At 40.6% G+C, this 21,603-nt stretch overlaps 1 long non-coding RNA gene and 1 other non-coding gene across 3 annotated transcripts; one reads left to right on the forward strand and one right to left on the reverse strand.

Annotated features, from left to right (window-relative positions):
• Nucleotides 1-482: 482 nt before the first annotated feature.
• LOC130022837 (U6 spliceosomal RNA) lies at nucleotides 483-589 on the forward strand. Its single transcript, XR_008792323.1, has one exon. It is a non-coding gene; the product is annotated as a U6 spliceosomal RNA (small nuclear RNA).
• A 3,363-nt stretch (nucleotides 590-3,952) lies between these two features.
• Nucleotides 3,953-21,570, reverse strand: LOC130020916 (uncharacterized). 2 transcript variants are annotated; one of them, XR_008792083.1, is made up of 3 exons: nucleotides 21,355-21,570; nucleotides 8,538-8,644; nucleotides 3,953-4,277 (listed from the first exon to the last, which is right to left on the reverse strand). It is a non-coding gene; the product is annotated as an uncharacterized LOC130020916 (long non-coding RNA). The 2 variants fall into 2 exon arrangements; XR_008792082.1 differs by lacking the exon at nucleotides 3,953-4,277 and adding an exon at nucleotides 6,737-7,679.
• Nucleotides 21,571-21,603: the final 33 nt, after the last annotated feature.

The raw sequence follows: 21,603 nt of genomic DNA on the forward strand, positions 1-21,603 counted from the left end.
ATGGTTTATTAGACTGTATTGTATGTCAAAATTTAAAGTCAAAGAACATTTCAGAAACACAGTCTGACTTACTAGAGATTTAAGATTAAAGTTCTAACTCCTTATTTTGTTATTTTTCAAAATTAAAGAGCTTTTGTTACAAATATTTTTTAGGATAAGTAATCCAATTTCTCCAATCAATAATGCAGTATTTTTTAAAAAGAAAAAGAACAGGGTCCCAGCTAAGAGACCTACAAGATCTAACAACCAAATGGTCTGTAAGAGTCTTACTTGGTTTGATTTGAACAAACCAACATGAAAAGACATTCATTTTCAGATACCATGGAAATATAGAACTAATATTAAATACAAGCAACAAATTATTAGTTATGGTACAATGGCTTTGTAGCATATACGGAAACATTTATATTTTAGAATTGGCTCTTTGATATATGAAGGAAAATTTACATGTTGGCATTTGCTTTCAAAAATTTAAGCAAAGAGTGCTCGCTTCGGCAGCACATATACTAAAATTGGAACGATACAGAGAAGATTAGCATGGCCCCTGTGCAAAGATGACACACAAATTTGTGAAGCGTTCCATAATTTTTTTGTTCATTGCAGCACTCTTTACAATAGCCAGAATCTGGAAAAAACCTGAGTGCCCAAGAACAGATGACTGGTTAAAGAAGCTTTGGTACATTTACACAATGGAGTACTATGTAGCTGTTAGAAAAGATGAAGTCATGAAATTTACATACAAGTGGTACTACCTGGAAAGTATCATGTTAAGTGAAATGAGTCAGAAAGAAAGGGATAGACATAAAAAGACTGCATTCATCTGGGGAACATAAAGTAACAAAATAGGAGAATAACACCCAAGAGTGGCCGAGATTAGTAACAGGAATTTTGCTCCATGGTTTGGAGGCCAGCCACACATGCCAGTGGTAAAGGGAGCTCAGATAGAGAGGGGAGCACCAAATAAAGGGTGTTGGGAGGATCCATGCAGGATGGGAGAAGCATGCTGAAAGTAGACTACAGACCAAACATGATTGCCACTCAATGCCTCTTTTGCAAACCATAACACCCAAAAGGAGAGAGAGAACAGAGAGGAATGCCCTGCCACAGAGGCAGGGTGGGATGGGGGGATGGGGGGTGGGAGGGATACTGGGATCTGTGCCCAGCGGGAAATGGGCACTGGTGGAGGGATGGGTATTTGATCATTGTATAACTGAAACCCAAGCACAAAATTTGTAAGTCTACAACTGTACCTCATGGTGTCTCACAAAAAAAAAAAAAAATTCAAGCAAAGAGGGCTGGAGCAATAGTACAGCGGGTAGGGCATTTGCCTTGCACACAGCTGACCTGGGTTCAATTCCCAGCATCTCATATGGTCCCCCGAGCACTGCCAGGAGTAATTCCTGAGTGCATGAGCCAGGAGTAACCCCTGTGTATTGCCGGGTGTGACCCAACAAGAAAAAAAAACTCAAGTAAAGGAAAAAATAATATGAGAATTGAGGTTGATGTTAGGTAACTTAATAATTACTAATTTAAGTGAGTAACCTCCCCCACCAAAGTAATATAAATTAATTATACTCTACATTATATAAGGAAATATAAATTTTTGGAATAAAGATATTTTGTCAAATACTGTCACTGTCACCCCATTGTTCATTGATTTGCTCAAGCAGGCCCAGTAACGTCTCCATTGTGACACTTGTTGCTGTGTGTGGCATATCGAATACGTCATGGGTAGCTTGCCAGGCTTTGCTGTGATACTCAGCGTTTGCTGGATACTCTTGGTAGCTTGCCAGACTCTCCGAGAGGGGTGGAGGAATGGAACCTTGGGCGGGCCAGGTCAGCCGCGTGCAAGGCAAACGCCCTAACTGCTGTGCTATTGCTCCAAATTGGGAATGGGTTATAAATATGGATCTTCCTGACCTGTGAATAAGTCTATGTTGGTCGTGACTAACTGTATAAAAATTTTTTTGTAAAAGAATCTGTGTAAGTCTGTTTTATTTGCCATATTTTCCATTTACAAATCCTCTGACAAAAGGGAAACGTATTCTAAGGTCACAAAAATCTCCATTTGCTAAAGTTGCCCTGAATGTACCCCTGTTCTGCCCTTGATCTCTGGTGACTCTCCCTCTCCTAGTTAGAATTACATTTAAAACCTCAGCTAGCATTTTATTTAAAACTACAAATCAGGGCATCCCATTTTTTAAAAACCCTTCAGTCAATTCCAATTCCTAGAGTAATAATGTTGCTCATACAAGTTTTGAACCCTATATGAACTAGCCTTTCTATTTCTCTCTTGCTGTCTTAGACAAAACAAAACAAAAACCCAACTCACTATGGTTCCACTTTGCTGTCTTTTGAACCTTTAGTAGATAAATTCTGTGTCAGTCCATGACCTTCCCAGACCAAGTTACTACTTATGGACCATCCTAATACTACTTCACAATTTATTCTTACAACCACTAACCACTGTTTTCTCCCTTTGAGAAAATTATTTTCTCTTTTAGCAATTTTCACAATTTGAATGCTTCATGTTGATTTTTCTCTATCCATGTGATATTCTATTTACAACTATACAGCAAACAATATCCAGTTTATATAAAATAAGTAATAACAGAGACAGGAGATAGTACAGTGGGTAGGATGCTTGTCTTGCATGTGGCCAACCCGGGGTTTAATTCCTGGCATCCCATAATTCCCTGAGCACCACCAGGAGTCACTCCTGAGTACAGAGTCAGTAGTGACCCCTGAGCATCACCAGGTGTTCCCACCTCTTCCCCCCCAAAATAAGTAGAAACATTTCTTACCAAACTTCTAGCTCCATACATATCATATGAATATTGAATGAATTTTAAGATATAGGAAATATGGGATATTGGTAAGCATTATATAAAAAGTTGAATTATAAGCCGAAGGAAAAGCAAAATATTGTCTTACAAATGTGATGTTGAGAGTTCGATCCTTGGTTCTGCCCACAAGTACAAAGTGTGGTGCCAATGATGCTGCATTAAAATAGAGGATGTGTGATTTCTGAAGCATCAAATCCATACATAGGCAAGCACCACAACTGAAAAAATATGTAGCCTAAGTGAACACTATAATTAGAAAAAATAGCACATGAGCACCATGGCCAAGAGTATGACCCTAGGCAAGCACATGTGCAAGCACAACTAAAGTGTATGACACCTCTTCCCCTATGAGCACTATGGGCAAGCACAGAAGTACTAGCAGATGTATAATCTCCAGGTGAGCAGTACATCTAAATGTGCAAGCCCCACAACCAACCGTGAGTATAACCTTGGAAACTGTGATGACAAATGGAAAGGAGGGAGGATTATGTTGGTTAAACTTCAGAGGTAATGCAGTGTTAATTTATTTATTTTTAAAAAGAGGAATTAGGAGAGAGGGACTAGGGACATCTGAGAGGAAAGCATCTATTCAGCAAGTAATGATCAGACTACAGTGTAAAACTTTATAAATGGGAGGTTGAAACCATTGTGAATCATGGTATTTAAATTCACGAGCTTCCATTTCCATGTGATGCCTTTTCTGTTCAGTACCCTGTTTTATGTCCGAGCTCTCTGCTGTGTCATCACAGCTCTCACTAATGGGAGGAGTTAGGGAATACAATCCATATAATTCTCTAGAATATTTCACTGCCATGCCCAGAAGTGCAAGTTGGCAGAAACAGGCACCAACGCAAATCTAACTTTGTTTGGGGCCCACATCCAGCAGTGCTCAGGGTTTACTCCTGGCTCTACACTCAGGAATCGCTCCTAGCAGTTTTGAGGAACCAAGTGGGGTTCTGGGGATCAAACTTAGGTTGGTCATGTGCAAAGCAAATGCCTACCCACTCTACTATCACTTGACCTCCAATGCAAATCTATTTTATACACAAGGAAGACAGTGAGGTTACAAACAAAATTATACAACTACTCAGTGACAAAGTCAGGAGTTTACTTCAGGTTTATCTAACTCCAAAGTCTCTTTCAAATCACCACGATCATAACACTCACAAAAATATCATGCTGTAAAATTCACTTACTCAATATTCTTGGAGATGAGTCATTCCTGACAGAGAGTAAGTGAAAGGCCATCGTCTAGGAAATATTTTTCAAAACCTTTCAAGTATAGAGCAGGGAAGACTCCAGATATCTCTGGGGAAGAGGTTTTTCTTTTCTGCCGTGGACTTCAAGCATTTGAAAACAGAAGTGGAGAACTGACATGTTCGTCCTGAAAGCTTCAGCAGATGGCTAATGATCCCCTTTTCTTTTTTGCTCCTAAGCAAAAATGAGAAAATTCAGAAATAGGTTTAGTCAATAATAAGGGAGAAAAAAGTGAAAAATGTTCATAGGAAATATTTCCCAGAAGGGAAACAGTTGTATTTGCAAAGCACAACTTCTATATACACACTCACACACATTTTCTCTATTGGTGTTATTGTTGTGATAATTGGAGGTCAAACACATGCTTGGTTGTGGGGCTTGCCAGGGATTGTACTGTTTAGTTGTGGCCAATTTCTGATTCCATATTGGTACTCACCCAATTCCATGACTCTCCAGGCCTATTTCTACATCATTACCCAGCATATTACTTTCTCCTGGCCAGCTGGATTTTTGTCTTTAGTCCCAGAAATGGGTATAATGATATTTCCTACTCATCCATATGTAACCTCCCTGAATTTGTTTACTGTTCTGTATAAAAGAGGGAAAGTAAAAATATCTAACTCAAAGATTAAACAGGGAAATCATGTAGGCATACAGTATTCAATATGCACTCATATTACTTTTCTTCTTTTCCTTCCCATCTCTGCACAAGTGATTAATAATGAGCAACAAATGAAGCTACAATAACTTTTTTTTTTCTTTTTTGCATCACACCCAGCGATGCGCAGGGGTTACTCCTGGCTCTGCACTCAAGAATTACCCCGGCAAGGCTTGGGGAACCATATGGGATGCCGGGGATTGAACCTGGGTCAGCTGTGTGCAAGACAAACTCCTTACCCGCTGTATCATCATTCTGGCCCCCACAATGACCAATTTTACCTAATGAAGATACTAAAGCATCAAGAGGACAAACAAATTGTCCAGGTTAAAATCTGACTTGGGATGGAGAGATAGCTCCATGGACGAAGCTTTGCATTCAGTAGGCCAAGTTTGATCCCTGGCACATGGCCCCCCCAAACACCACCTGGAGTGATGACCCCCAAGCTCGGAGCTGAGAGAGCCCCTGAGTATGACCCAGAAAAAAAGAAAGAAAAGGCTAGTACTCAAAATCTATTAGTCATTCAACTCCAAGCCTTCTAAGCACCATCCTATACAATCTACACAACTGTTGTGTTGCAAGTTTGTTCTCCAGACCTACATTGACCCTTCAGTTTGTCTTTCTGGACAGTTTCCATCTCCATCATGACCTATAACTTAATACTAAAGAGACAATTGAAGGAAAAAGTCTGTTCGTGTACCCTGTCATATAGAGATGACAGTTATGATCAAAGATGTGATTACTTTAAAATCCTCAGTACAGGGTCTGGAGAGATAGTACAGCGGGTAGGGCGTTTGCCTTGCACGCAGCCCACCCGGGTTTGATTCCCAGCATCCCATATGGTCCCCTGAGCACCGCCAGGAATAATTCCTGAGTGCAGAGCCAGGAGTAACCCCTGTGCATTGCCAGGTGTGACCCCAAAAAGCAAAAAAAAAAAAAAATCCTCAGTACAGGAGCTGGAAGGATAGCACAGCAGGCAGGGCATTTGCCTTGCACGCGGCCGACCCGGGTTCGATTCCCAGCAACTCATATATGGTCACCTGAGCACCGCCAGGAGTAATTCCTGAGTGCAGAGCCAGGAGTAACCCCTGTGCAATGCCGGGTATGACCTAAAAAAGAAAAAAAAATCCTCAGTAAAGTTTGAGGATTAGTTTTTATCCTCCAAATATTTAATCTTCCCCTGGGCCGGAGGGCTAGCACAGCGGGTAGGGCATTTGCCTTGCATGCGGCTGATCTGGGTTCGATTCCTTTGCCCCTCTCGGAGAGCCTGGAAAGCTACTGAGAGTATTCTGTGACGGCAAAGCCTGGCAAGTTACCCATGACGTATTTGATATGCCAAAAACACTAATAATAGATCTCACAATGGAGATGTTACTGGTGCCTGCTAGAGCAAATTGATGAACAATGGGAGGACAGTGCTACAAAGCATTTACTCTTCCCCAAAGTAATTTAAATGCACAAGTATAGGGGGCTGGAGTGATAGCATAGCGGTTAGGGTGCTTGCCTTGCACATGGCCGACCCAGGTTCGATTCCCAGCATTCCATATGGTCACCTGAGCACTGCCAGGAGTGATTCCTGAGTGCATGAGCCAGGAGTAACCCCTATGCATCACGAGGTATGACCCAAAAAAGAAAAAAAAAAGTATAAGTATAGATTCATTTTTGGAAAAAATATTACCAAGCATAACTTTGGAAAGACTGCATGTAGGAGGGGTTTTTGTTATTGTTCTTGCTATTTATCATACTGTTTAACTGCATTAAAATAAAATGTAAATAGTGATGATTTCCAAATTACCACAAGGACAGTGATTAAGAACACAGAGTCAAGAGCAGATATGGGTTGAATTTCAGTAGAGTCACTTTATTATATGTTTGAATTTTATTTATGTATCCCACTATATAATGATATCTATCACATAGGGATCTATATTATATATAATTCATATATAAATTATATGTATATAAAATTTTTGTTTTGCTTAGCTTTGTTTTGGACCACACCTAGAGGTACTCAGGGCTTGTTTCTGGCTCTGCCTGGGGAGCAATACAGGGAGCCCAGGATTGAACCTAGATTGGTCACATGCAAAGCAAGCACCTTACCCCCAATATCACATAGGGATATTTTTAAGCTAATGTAAGTAGTATGGTAAAGGTGTTGGGTATGGTACCAGATTCATTATAAGTACTTATTTTTTCTTTTTATACTATCAATATGAGATATCTCAATATCTTCATAATATCACTGAAGAGAATATCACTCATGGCTGTGCAATGTATGATTCAAGTAAGCTGTCCCACAATGTTCAACACTGTATTGTTTATATGTTATCTATAATAAATATTTCTATGTATTCCTGGCTATTTCTTTAAGGTGAAATCCTATATATAAAATTTTGTATATAAAAGGATAACAACACTGTAAACAGATGGCATTATCAAATTATTTATCGATTAACAGTTTTAATAAGCTAAATCAAAATCAAAGGTATTTATTCACTTATTGTCAATAACGAGCATTTTAAAAAAAATATGTTAATATTACAATTCCTAATCCCAACCTCATGTTGTAATTTTACCTATTTATTAGCTGTTTCAATGTCTTATTAAGTCTCATTACAAAGATAGGTTCCAAAACTTAAAGAATGAGATAGGCAGAAAAATAAAAAATAATTGGAATATATAAACAAGTAGCGTATTACAGACATGATATTTCAAAACATTTATGAGATCATTCATGAGAGGATGACTCTTTCCATTGGCTCTCAAAATATTCCCTCACGCCTTCCCTGGGAAGAGTGACCAGAGAGGTCAAGGAGCACTGGCAGGTTGGAGTAACTCTTATCCTTCCGTATTTCAACCATATTTATATGCCTTCCATATTGAACTTAATTGATAAGTTGATCTGAAGGATTCTATACCTAAAACAAAACAAAAACAAAACACAATTTATTGCAAGATTTTGAAGCAACTGGTATTTTTCAATATTATAAAATAGCACTGTAGCACTGTCCTCCCGTTGTCCATCGATGTGCTCGAGTGGGCACTAATAACGTCTTCATTGTGAGACTTGTTACTGTTTTTGGCATATTGAATACGTTATGTGTAGCTTGCCAGGCTTTGCTGTGCGGGCGGAATACTATAAAACCCAACAAATAAATGAAATTTGGCCCTTACATAAGATGTACAGAAATATGTATCAGATTAAATTTGTGGCCAAAGCAATGCTCAGCAGGTCTGGGGATCCACTGGATTCTTGACCAACCAGGTGGACAATTCCAATGCAAGGGCTGGAGGAAACTACTTATCCTTTGGTTCCAAGGACAGCCAGGCCAGCGGGCGCAGTGCTATGGGGCTTTTAGTGGCACACAGTAGTGTTGACGGGGCTCTTAAGACTGCACCCATCAGTACTTGGGGCACATGGGATTCTGGGAGTCAAACCACTGTACTACATCCTGATCTTGGACTAAATAGTAAATGGGAAAAAACCCTCCATAAATGATCAGAAAATACAGAGGAGAGTTAACTTCTTTTCAAGCATATTGGCAGCACTATTGAGCGAGGCACAATGAGAGGGACTATTTATCTGTATTGGTTTTTTCTCAAGTGTATGTCACAGATTGAAAATGATTTTACACCATTTACCGAGTGGAAATGCTATAATCAAAGTGCCAGCAGTGTTAGTGGTTTAGGGCATTAACACACCCAGTATCTCTATTAGCATCCCCTTGGCAAAACATTATGCAAAACAATGCAACTGAAGGAACATGTCTGAGTACCTTGTGTTGCTAGTGACTTGACACTAAACCCATCCTCTCTGGAACCATCACGACTGCTTTCTGGAAAGAGGTACAGTGTCGTCAGTATAGAAAGGTTCCGAGAAATCCTACAGGAGGGGGAAATGAAGTTTATTCTCATTACTTCCTAATCTCAACTATAGAATTGGCAGAAAAATTTAAAAAAAAAACTGGAAAATGTAAACAATTAAGTAACATACTATAAACATGGTATCTCGAATCATTTATGAGATCATGATAGGATGACTCTTTACATTGTTGGACTTCAAAATATTTCCTCAAGCCTTCCCTGAGGAGATGCAGAGAAAGCAATATAATCATATGTAAGATAAAGAATGCTATTTCTATCAGAGACTGGGGACATAGTTCAAAAGGTTGAAGTACATGCCTGGCACATACAGGGCCCCAGGTTCAGTCCTGTAAGACCTCCTTATTTTATTGGGAGTAGGGGTGGGGTTGGGCTATACACAGCAATGCTCTGGGGTCACTTCTAATTCTGCATTCAGGAATCACTTCTGGAGATGCTTTGGGAGACCACTTGGGATGCTGAAGATCGAATCTGGGTCTGCCACATGCAAGGAAAGTGCACGACCCACTGCATTATCCTTACAGCCCCAAACTTTTGTTTGTTTTTGTTTTTGTGCCACACCTGGTGGGCTCAGGGGTTATTCAAGGTGGTGCTTGGGGGATGGGATGGTAAGAATCGAACCTGGGTTGGCCCTTTATGGCAAAAGCCCTACCCATTGCTCTATAGCTCTGACCTAAGGCCTCCTTAGTATCATCAGATATAACCTTGGTGGCAGGAATGCTGGAGAGGCCCAAACAAAGAAATTAAGTTTCCATTTCCTGCAGTTACTTGACTCCAAAACACAGTTGGGCATTCACTTGAATTTGGTCTTTGTTTTGTTTCTTAGGGGCCACAACCTGTGGTGTTCATGATGTTAGCTTGACTCTGCTTTTAAGGATCACTCCTGGTAGGGCTCCAGGGATCTTATGTGCTATGGGAAAGGGGGGTGGGGGTTACAGTATTGCTGCAAGCATCCTACTGGCAGTACCATCGCTCTGGCCTCTGTACTTTGTGTGTACTTTATGTTACTTTGAGGATCTGTGCTGTCCATTGCCATTGGTAACATGAGACCACTTGAACAGTTCCTCTGCTGCACTAGCCATGTTTTAAGTGCCTACCAGTCAGCCATACGTGGCTAGTGACTCCAGTACTAAACTGGACAGGCATAAAACTCTATTATTGAGGATGTTTCAATTGCACAGCACTGACATGACACCCCAGTGTGGTGTGATCACTACATACAGGTAGGTCAACAGCCTGAAAACTGGGTAAGTGGTATGTCTTAACACCTAGCTTTATGTTTTTCTCTGTCTTGTTACCTTATCACCAATAAAGTCCATGACCTGGTCAGGGCATTAAAGCATGAAGAGCTCTCACAGTGATAGCAGTGTAATGGCCATAATGACTATAGATTTGTTTGATACATAGAAATTCTGGGTTGGTTAAGTGGTAGAATACATGCCTTGCATGAGAGAGGTCTAGCATTTGAGCTCTAGAACTGCAAAGAAAAAATTTCTTTTCCTCTGTTACTAAGTTTGAAGGATATTCTATTTTTATTAAAAAATAAATATTGTACTTATAACTCACAAGTCACAATTTTTTGGGGGGAGTCACACCCAGTAATGCTCAGGGGTTACTCCTGTCTCTGCACTCCAGAATTACTCCTGGAGGTGCTTGGGCAACCATATGGGATGCTGGGAATTGAACCGGGTTGGCTTCTTGCAATGCAAACTCCCTACCCACTGTGCTATCGCTCCAGCCCACGTCACGGTAAAGTTAAACTTCAAATTTTTCATCTTACTAATCTATCAAGATTTGATTTATTTAATGAAGGGGGAAGATTTTGACAACTCTAGTAAGCAAATGAATATTCTTTATATTGCAATGAGATACTAAGTTACTTAACCTCTCTAGTACCTATTCTATGAAATATTAACTATAATGGTAGCTGCTCATAAATAGGACATAAGAGTTAAATAAAACAATAGGTGCTCAATGATGCTGACCCAGAATGGCTTCTTCTTTTTTAAAAAAAATCTCTTTTTCAGTGCTGGGGATGAATCCTTGGGCCTTATGCCAGCAAAGCAAATACTCTTGTTTAGCTACATTTCTGACTTCCCAATTTGGGTTAGCTGGGGATGGGAGGGATCCTGAACAGCAGATCAAAATGCTAACAGAAACATATTCTGTCTGACATGAACTTTCATTTTTAAAAATTAATTCATTTTCAATTTTGGGGTCACACCAGGAGATGCTCAAGGTTGACTCCTGACTCTGCACTCAGGAATTATTCCTGGTGGTTCTTGAGGTATCATATGGGATGCCAGGCATTGAACTGGGTCAGATGTGTGCAAGGCATCACACATTACCCACTGTGCTATCACTTCAGCCTTTGTTTTCTTTTAAAGTTTTCTATATATTCTAGATCAAGTATTCTCTTTGTATTTAAAACAGAAAGAAAATCTTGGCTTTGAGTCCTTTCCAAAAGTGATCTAGAGTTTGGTAAGCAGTGATTCTTCAAAGAGTGATCCTTGGATCAGCAGGATCAGCAATACAAGAGAGCTTGCTAGAAAAGCAAAGATCACAGGCTCCACCCAATACACTAAATCTGGGATGAACTCCGGCAACGGTCATTAGCCTTCCGTTTTTTTTTTTTTTTTTTAAAAGCCTTCCGTTTGATTCTTCTTTCTTTTGGTAGCTGAGGGAAGGGAGGTGCTGGCTCCCTAGCAGTGACCAGGCTGGTATTTTCAATATTTGGACCAAAGATAGGAAATGTTCAGAGTGGCCAGGGCTATGCCCACCATTCACTGGGGTTCCCTTTGATTCTAATGCTCCTTAAAGTTGAAAAACAAGGTACCTCTATATCTTTTCCACAATTTATAGTCATGCTATTTAACAACAGAAACATTCTGAGAACTGCATTACCGGTAATTTCTTTGTTGTATAAAAGTGACAAATGCAGGTAGATAGATGGGGTGCAGTCTAACATAGATGGTATAGTTTACCTCTGTAGACCCCTGTCATGTATGTTGATGGTAACAGCTATTCAGTACATAAATATAGATAATTATAAACTGTCTATTCCCCTTCTAATAGGCTCTGCAATTCTTGTTCAAAGTCCTCTTTTCACATATCTTCTCCATGAGTCTTTGATAACAGCTCCACTCTGTGTCCAGTTAGTGCTCAGTGTAGAAAATGTGAATGTTTTCTAGAGCCAGGCAGGTAACTTGCTTCAAGGGGGCCTAATGCATGATCTTAAAAAGTGAAGTGCTGCTCCTATACACAAATATCCAATTTAAACAAAAGAAAAGAAAGCTAAACTGTTGCTAGTCAAACAAAATACATTTAAGCTAACTCTGAACACCACCTTTTTCACACTCACTTCTTAGCTATCTCTGAAATCACCAACCAGTTGTCCTGTGTTAAGGGTGAATGCTGAACACAGTTGAAAAAAAACTATTAGAATGATTACTTAAGTGGGTTACCAGTAGAGGAATGGAGAGAGCAGTATGCCCTTACATGAAATTCCGCCCTTGGGAGGATCTCCTAGAGAAATCAAGAGTGCTAAAGCCCCTAGATGGAATTCCGTCTTTGGGTGGATCTCCTAGAATTTTCCCTGAAGAGGGGCTTTACTAAAATCTGTTCATTACTTACATTAACGTTCAGCCATACTTAGGTGTAACTGCTGCCTACCCAGCCCTTCATGATTTCTCTACAATAATGTTGACAGATTTGAATAAGGCGTCACTGATTAAAAAAAAAAATTAGAAGCCCAGGTCTGCTACATACTAGTTTGGTAGTAAAACAAATGATGATATTAATGTCTGGAGTTAAATCTTTATATGAAAACAATATAACCCACCTATCTCAAAAAAATTTAGGGGACACAAGGCCTGGGGGTACGATCAAACCCAAAGTAAAAGGTAAAGGTAAAGGCCCTCCCGTTGATCGTCGATTTGCTCGAGCGGGCCCAGTAACGTCTCCATTGGAGACTTTGTTGTTACTGTGTTTGGCATATCGAATACTCTCGGTAGCTTGCCGGGCTCTCCGAGTATTTAAAAAAAAATATTTAGACACTGTGGTTTAGAGTCGTTCATAACACAATTGTTAAGGGCAATCAATGTTCCAACACCAATCGCACCACTAAAATTACCTTCCTCTACCACTGTTCTTATTTTCACAACCACTCACAAGCTGTCTCGTTAGCAGGCACACAGTAATTTCTTTATATTGCTTTCTATAACTAAATGGTTAATGCAATTACCAAAAATACCTCAGTAAAGAAGATCTGTGAAAATTGTTATATCTTTATGATGTCGTTAAGTCCTTGTCTGAGGATTTTCTAAGTTGTTTGCAGCTAGTTGAGTCTTGTGTTCTATTGTTTTTGTTTGTTTAGTCTGTGTTACTTTCCCCTCTGCTACGGTGTGCTCTACCTGAGATGTCAGTATGTGGAATTTGGAAGTGTTGCGCAGCCACGTACACACCCACACCCCACAGCAACACATAAATTCTAGTACTAAGCTACATCTCTGGCCACTCTCACAGGATTATTTTGGGGGGGGTGCGGGGGTTTGGGCCACACCTAATGATGCTCAGGGTTACTTCTGGCTCTGCGCTTAGGAATAAATCACTTCTGGCATACCACACGGAATGCAGGAGATATGGGATGCAGGGAATATGGGATGCAGTGGATTGAACCTGTGTCAACTATGTGCAAGGCAAACATCTTACCTACTGTACCATCTCTTCAGCCCCATAGGATTGTTTTAAAGATTAATATACTTAAAATAGCCATCCCAGTTAGAAATAAAGAACAAGGCTTAAGGAACATGCCTACTATGTGGCAGATCCCCATTCGATTCCTGGCACTGAATATAGTCCCTCAAGCACCACCAGAATAATCTTTGAAGGACTGGAACAATAGTGCGGTGGGCAGAGTGCTTACCTTGCACACGGCAACCCAGATTCAATCCCTGACACTCCATATGATCCCCTGAGCACTGCCAGAATGAGGAGTAAGCCCTGATCACTGCTGTGTGTGACACTGCCTCTTCTCCCCAAAAAGAACCCCTGAGCACAGAAGCTAGAGTAAAACCTGAGCACACCAGAATTACATTCCTCTTAAATTTACCTGGAAAACTTCAACAAAAGTTTATGACACCAAGTCTGACTGGCTGGGGTAGGGATCTTAGTAACAGTCAGCTCTTAGTACTGATGTAAGTTTCATATGAAAAAAGTATGTGGTTGACTGACTTGACAATTCTTATAGCAATGATCACCTTTCTCTTAAAGAAAAAAAAATGCTTGCTAAAAGCAATACAGGAAGTTAGAAATGACAAACTAGAAATTTTTTGTTTGTAAAAATGGGCCCCAGTGGCTGGGGTTGGTAGCTCAGTGAGAGAACACTTGCTTTGCATGTATGAGATGTTGCTAACTTGGATTCCTGGCATGAGGGGGAAAAAGGGAGGATGAGGCATTAGAGAGATAGAATAGGGCTAGGATGCCAGCAATCAGAGACAACACATACTACCTACCACTCCCTCATTGCTGGGGTTAGTCCTGGAAGTCCCCGTGAGCACAACCTGAGTGAGTTTCAGTTTTAACTGAGTTTCGGCAATTCAGATACAAGTGATGCTATCATGATAGTGACAGAAGAGCAGCTAAAGTTGGGTAACCAGTTCATTATTCCCACCTGAAATACTGACACAAGAATAAGCAATAAGATCTTGTGAAAGTTACTGGCAATTCAAATCATGAAACTGTGGAGTGGGGAGCAGAGGGGGAAAGAAGCCTGAAATTAAAAGTTTTCTGCACACCTATGGTCTTTTAAGAAATAGTATGTCATATCTGACCTAAGAGTTTTTTTTTGTGTGTGGTGCTGGGGATCAAACGCAGGCTCTCAAACAGTGCAAGTCATTTGTTTTACTACTGAGTTATGATAGCTATCAAAATTTTATTTTTCTTACTTTGTAAGTACCCATTTTTTTAAGTGTCTAAAAAAATTCACATTTTGAATTCACATCTGCATCAACAGGCTCATTAAATAAGTGTTGTTCACATTAAATGATCTAGTTTTAGAATTCAATTCAAATGTCTTCTCTTTTTTTCCTCAAAAGTATAATCCTTAGGGCTGAAGTGATAGCACAACAGGTAGGGCGTTTGCCTTGCACGCGGCTGACCTGGGTTCAACTCCCAGCATCCCATATGGTCCCCCAAGCACCGTCAGGAGTAATTCCTGAGCCAAGAGTAACCCCTGTGCAATGCCAGGTGTGACTCAAAAAGCCAAAAAAAGGGAAAAAGTATAATCCTTAAAACTAGAAGAGCGACAGTACCAAATTAATTTGTTCCCTTCCTCCCCCTCTCACCCCCTTCTTTAGTTTTATTTTGGGTCATACCCTGTGGTGCTCAGAGTTACTCCTGGCTCTGTCTTCAGGGATCACTCTTGATGGGGCTTGGGAGACATATGTAGTACTAGGGATGGAGTGCCTTACCTATTGTACTATCTCTCCAGCCCCAGAAACAAAATGAGTTTAAATATTTAGTTCTGAAAAAACATTTCTAATGTAATAAGGTTCCACACTGAAAAATGAACACTAAATCAGAGAAATAGATTATACTTTGAGAAACTCTATCCATTTCTTCAGCAGGATGAAACATGATTATTTTTTGAAGGATGATATAGAACTCCATATCCAAACACAAGTATAAAAAACTACCTGCTGTGGGACTGGAGTGATAGTGCAAAAGGGAGGGCTTTTGCCTTGCACGTGGCCGACCTGGGTTCAATCCCCAGCATCCTATATGGTTCAATCCTCAGCATCCCGTATGGTCAAGCAACGCCAGGAGTAATTCCTAAGTGCAGAGCCAGGAGTAACCCCTGAATATCACTGGGTGTGACCCAAAAACTAAAAAAAAAAAAACCCCAAAACCAACTAAACAAAACCCCCAAACCAAGAAACTACTTGCTGCCCATAAATATATCACTGTATAATCAATAAAGAAAATTGTATGGGGCTGGAGCAAGAGTACAGCAGGTAGGGCATTTGCCCTGCATGCCACTGACCTGGATTCGATTCCCAGCATCCCATATGGTCCCCTGAGCACCACCCCAGGAGTGATTCCTGAGTGCAGAGCCAGGAGTAACCCCTGTGCATCGCTGGGTATGACCCCAAAAGAAAAAAAATTGTAGGTCAGGGATACAGTTTAGCAATAAACCACCCTCTATGCATGTGTGAGACCATGAGTGCCATCCCAGGCACCATACACAAACAAACACACACAAGCACAGGCACGCACACAACAAAAAAAAAAAATTGGAAAATTTGGCTTCATGATGTTAAAACATAAAAGTATATGATAGTATTAGAATTCTATAATACTTTTTGGGTCACACCCAGTGATGCTCAGGGGTTACTCCTGGCTCTGCGCTCAGGAACTACTCCTGGCATTGCTTGGTGGACCATATGGAATGCTGGAGATCAAACTTGGGTCAGCTATGTTCAAGGCAAGCGCCCTGCCCACTGTACTACCACTCTGGCCCCTATTTTGCCATTTTTTTATATGCTGACAATTTCACAATTTAATTTTTTGAACAAGGTATGAGAAAATTTCACTGCAAGTGTAATTTCTCAGTCACAGTAGAAGTAAGTTCCACTTCTATTGAATTTCCTGTTGATAGATATTTAAAAACTCATTTCAAGGCTATCTGTATAGTTACTAATAAACTAAGCTAAGGAAAAACTTTTCCTGCCTGAATTAAGTTTTTGAGAAAAACTCAAAGAAAGTTACCTCCTTCGAGACAAGTCATCTACCAAACTGTGTGAAAGTAACACTTCTGCCATGAAGTATATGTAGAATTCGTAAGAAAATACCAGCACTTAAAGGATTTGTCTTTCAAATATGCCATTTACTTATTTGTAGAAAATTGTTATTATTTAATTAACTAATTTTTTATTGAATCACCTGAGATACAGTTACAAAGTTGTTCATGAATGGGTTTCAGTACAATGTTCCAACATCCATTCCTTTGAAGAAAATTATTGACTATGAGGCAGAAAACAATACTAATACACTTCAGAACATCTAATAAATTATTACAAAATAAGATAAGATAAGATAAAGATAAAGGCCCTCCCGTTGATCGTCGATTTGCTCGAACGGGCCCAGTAACGTCTCCATTGGAGACTTGGTTGTTACTGTGTCTGGCATATCGAATACTCTCGGTAGCTTGCCGGGCTCTCCGAATTACAAAATATTACATTGTTTAATTCAGAATACTAAAAAGGTAAACTGTCTCATTAGTTACAGAAGATTCAAATGACCTTGTGTAGTGTACCCCACTGATATCTTGTGGCAAATGGTTCATAAGTTTTGAGGTAGATTACTTTTGAAAGATTTCAGAACACAAAAACTTACAAAATAAGGGGACTGACTGCACAATAATAATTAAAATAACAACCACTTTTCAATGAACCTGTGATTACTTTTGGCATTCAAAAGTGGATTTCTAACATGCAATAATAAAAGCACTGTTGTCTCAAGGATAAATAGTATCTTTACAACCTCTGCTAAATAGAGCAATGACCACACCATGCCCACACTAACCAAAGCAGAGGAAAAATGAAGATGGGAGGCTTGTCTTTTCCCAACTTTAAATTATACTATAAAGCTACAGTAATCAAGAGCATATATAGTACTTGAATAAGGCTAAATTCTTCAACAAATGGAATAGAATTGAGAATCCAGAGATAGATCCTCAAGTAGATCCTCAGCCAGACTTTGAAAAAGGAGCTAAGAGTACGAAGTGAAGCAAGGAAAGCCTTCAGCAAATGGTGCTGGGAAAACTGATTAGTCACACTTAAGAAAAAAAAAAGAACTATGACCCCTATGTCACATCATACAGAAAATCAATTAAAAATAGATAAAAGGCCTCAATATCAGACCCGAACCCATAAATCATATCAAGGAAACATAGGCAGAGCCTTTTCCATGACTGAATCTTGGAGGCACCTTCAGTAATTTCATGGCCAAGCAAATGTAAGGGAAGATAAACAAATGGGACAATATCAAATTAAGCTTCTGCACTTCAAAATAAACTATGACTAGAATAAGAAGACACCCCACAAACTGGAAGAGAATATTTGCCCACCACTCATCTGACAAAGTTTATAGCCAAGATATATTAAGCACTTGTAAAACAAAGAAAAAAACCCAACTGCATCAAAAAATGGGGAGGTGAGATGAACATAAACATTCACAAAGGATATAATAATACTATGTACGTATAATGGATATGTAATATATAATAATATATATATGGACAATGGGTATGTGGAAAAATGCTCTGCATCACTGATCATCAGGGAACTGCAAATCAAAACAACAATGAGATACCACCTCACACCCGTGAGACTGGCACATATCACAAAGAACAGAAATAATTAGTATTGACATGGATGTGGGGTTAAGAAAAAGCTTCATTCACAGCTAGGGGGAATGCTGCTTGATTCAACCTTTTTGGAAAACAACATGGAGACTCCTCACAAAACTTAAGAATTGAGCTTCCATATTGCTGGTTGCAGGATAACACTGTTTTGTCCTTGTTCGGGTAGCTAAGGTTTCATAGGGTCACACCCATTCCAGTGCTTCCCGAGTCACTTCCATTCTTTTGTTTATTTGTAACTACTTCTCTGTGCTCTTTTAGAGTTAATCAGCTTATTCCCCTAATCAGTTCCTGTTAATTTGTAAGGTCAGATCTTTCTAGGACACTGAACTTATATTGTAAGTTAATATTGCCTTTCTCCTCTCCTTAAGTCTTTTGAATAGTTTACTTTAAAGCAGAATCCTTTTTTTTTTTTTTTTAGTGAAACACCATGTGGTACAGCTATTGACCTTACATACAGACCTTACAGGTTTTTGTACTTGGGTTTCAGTCATACAACAATCAAGTACCCATCCCTCCACCAGTGCCCATTCTCCACCACCAATGATCCCAGTAACCCTCCCACCCCACCCATACCCCCATCCCATCCCGTCTCTATGGCAGGGCATTCCCTTTTGTTCTTTCTCTCCTTTTGGTTGCTAAGGTCTGCAAAAGAGGAAATGAGTGGCAAACATGTTCGATCTATAGCCTACTTTCAGCATGCATCTCCCATCCTGGGAGAATACTCCCAACACCCTTTACTTGGTGTTCCCTTCTCTGTCTGAGTTGCCCTTTCCTGTAGCATGTGCGGCTGGCCTTCAAGCCATGGAGTAAACCTCCTGTAACTTATCTTGACTATTCTAGGATGTTGGTCTCCTATTTTGTTACTTTATATTCACCAGATGAAGCAAGCAATGTCCTTTTGTATAAATACAAGAAGACAATTAATATTATGCTTTTGTAACATGGGATTTAATTGGCTTCCAATATTATTCATTCCCAGGCATCTGCTTTCTCAACTTAAGCCTCTGTTGCCCTCACTTCCTAGCACCTCCAAAAGCAGGGTCCTGATGAGAGACTGGAAGGAACCAGGGCAAGTGGTAAGCTATGTGCTACCCTGGCATCGAGATGGGCCTAGCCAAAGCGCCACAATTCTTAACTATAAGTTAAGAGCTTGATTATGACAAATGCTGTCATGACCCAAAAGTAACGACGAGACCAGGACCCTGCTAGGAATAGGAAACACTAATCTGGCCTGAGCACTATACTCTGAGACCGAGATGACCCCAGGACAGTAATTCTATAAGCTTAATGCATCTCTTACTGTGTCCATACAAAATGATTAATGATTATGAATGCTTATATGTTTGTTGGACAAGGAGAGGAGAAAAACATTCATGGGATTCCACCCTTGGGTGGGTCATCCTGCTGAAAGAAAATCTGTCCTATAGAGGCGGCATCCCCTGAGGGAAAGAACTTTACCCTTATAGATTGTGACCACACCTATGTTAAGCTCAGCCTCTCATGGTTTGAGCATTTAACTAGACTGTAAGAGTGGGCTGGGGGGAGAAGATCAGGAGAAGATCCAGAGCAAGAGCCAGGAAAGAGGGGTTCCAGATTGGGGACCAGGAGAGAAGAGATAGGAGCAAACAGGAATGAGAATGGAATAAATGGCATCTGATCAACCAACCAGCCTGGCCCTTGTCTCCTCCGCCGTCAGCCCCATGGGCCCGGGGCCACCCTGGCTGGGGGAGTGGCCTGGGCCCCCCAGAACCTAGGCGGCCATGGGAAAAGCCATCAGGGCCACCTCCTGGCCACCCTCTGAGTTTTTTACAGCTGGCGATACCAACAATTCAATTTCTTGGCCTCTACCCCAAAGGCTCAAAAACTATTCAGAAGGGGCTGGAGCAATAGCACAGCGGGTAGGGCACTTGCCTTGCACATGGCCGACCAGGGTTCAATTCCCAGCATCCCATATGGTCCCCCAAGCACCACCAGGAGTGGTTCCTGAGTGCAGAGCCAGGAGTAACCCCTGAGCATCGGCTGGGTGTGACCCAAAAAAGCAAAAAAAAAAAAAAAAAAGCAAAAACAAAACAAACAAACAACAAAAAACTATTCAGAAAAGACATTTGCAGTCCTAGGTTCATTGCGGCACTATTCACAGTAGAATCTGGAAACAACCCAAATGTTTAATAATATATATCTGGATAAGGAAACCAAGACACATATATACCTGAAAAGAAGAAGTTATTCAATTTGCTGATACATGGATGAATCTGGAGAGTATCATGTTGAGTGAAGTTCTAAGAGAGACAGGCACAGATGATCTGTCTCCTAGACGGGAAATAAGCTCAGCAAGGGAACAATAACTGGCCTAAAGCAACAGAATCTGAGAACCAGTTCTCAGAAGTGAGCTGGGTGTGTGTGTGGGGTGTGTGGGGTGTGTGCGTGTGTGGTGAGACAATGGTGAAGGGCAATAGGATGTGGGGCTTGGAAGGCTGTATTCATGCAATGTAAATACCCGGGACTAAAAAAATTTTTTTAAAGAAATTTTTACAAAAGGAGAACCTGAGGTCTACGAAAAGTCTTGAGTTGAAAGGTTATTTTTTTTTTCCTTCTCAAAGAAACTCTGGGGTGGTTCTCACAAATGGGTGACTTCACCTTGTCATGTCATTTAACTCCTAGTCTGTTTCCATTATGATACATGGAGTCACTAATATGTGGTGAAGGTGTTACAGAGAAGTTGTGAAGATGAAATAATATACAAATGATGTCAACTGTAAGATAAATGGAACCAGTAGTCACAGGTCTAAGCCTTCCTGCTATATCTCCCTCTGCAAACCGGTAGAGATGTGGATCAGAATGTCTGTTCAGTAACGAATTGCTGCGTGAAACTGTGAGTTTTGTCCGGGTTTCCAAGAGGTTTATAATGAAGATGAAACGATCACGTTTATGGAAATGCCCTGACGGACAGATATTAGGAACCTGATAACGGCTATTCTTATCATTCTTGGGAAGGGCGCGGAACGGTTGTAAGGAGCAAACAGTACTACGTCCAGTTAAAGGACTTTGTATATAAAATTATACACACATCCCAAGTAGTATTAAGTGTAGTGTGCAAAAACGGCAATCAAGAAAATCAACGGGGAATCGGCGGTCCCCAGCAAAAGGAGCAAAACGCAGGAAAGTTCTGAGGCCCCTCCAAGGCTTGGATTAGATGTAGGAGTGAGACTAGAGAAGGCAGTGGGGGTTCGAGGGCGGGGGTGGGGTGGGGTGGGAAAAAATTTTAAGAAACGCTGGGAGAATCCCACCTTTCTCCTCGCATGATCTTCAGCCCACACTACTAATTTCGTTCCATTTCCCACGCCGCCATACCGCTGAATGTACGGTACCTTCTTCTTTGAAAGCCTTTCATTTCCCCTCCCCTCCAAGAGTCGTGAACTTCAGGGTCTCCGCTTCCGACATCAATTGCCTTTAAGTCGGTTTTTTACAGAGCTTTCCAGCATCCATCCCTCCGCGTTAGCGGGAAGTGAGGACGGCGGCGCCGCACGGCATCCTGG

This window comes from Sorex fumeus, unplaced genomic scaffold (assembly GCF_029834395.1).
Source record: "Sorex fumeus unplaced genomic scaffold, SorFum_2.1 ptg000002l, whole genome shotgun sequence".
Taxonomy (NCBI): domain Eukaryota; kingdom Metazoa; phylum Chordata; class Mammalia; order Eulipotyphla; family Soricidae; genus Sorex; species Sorex fumeus.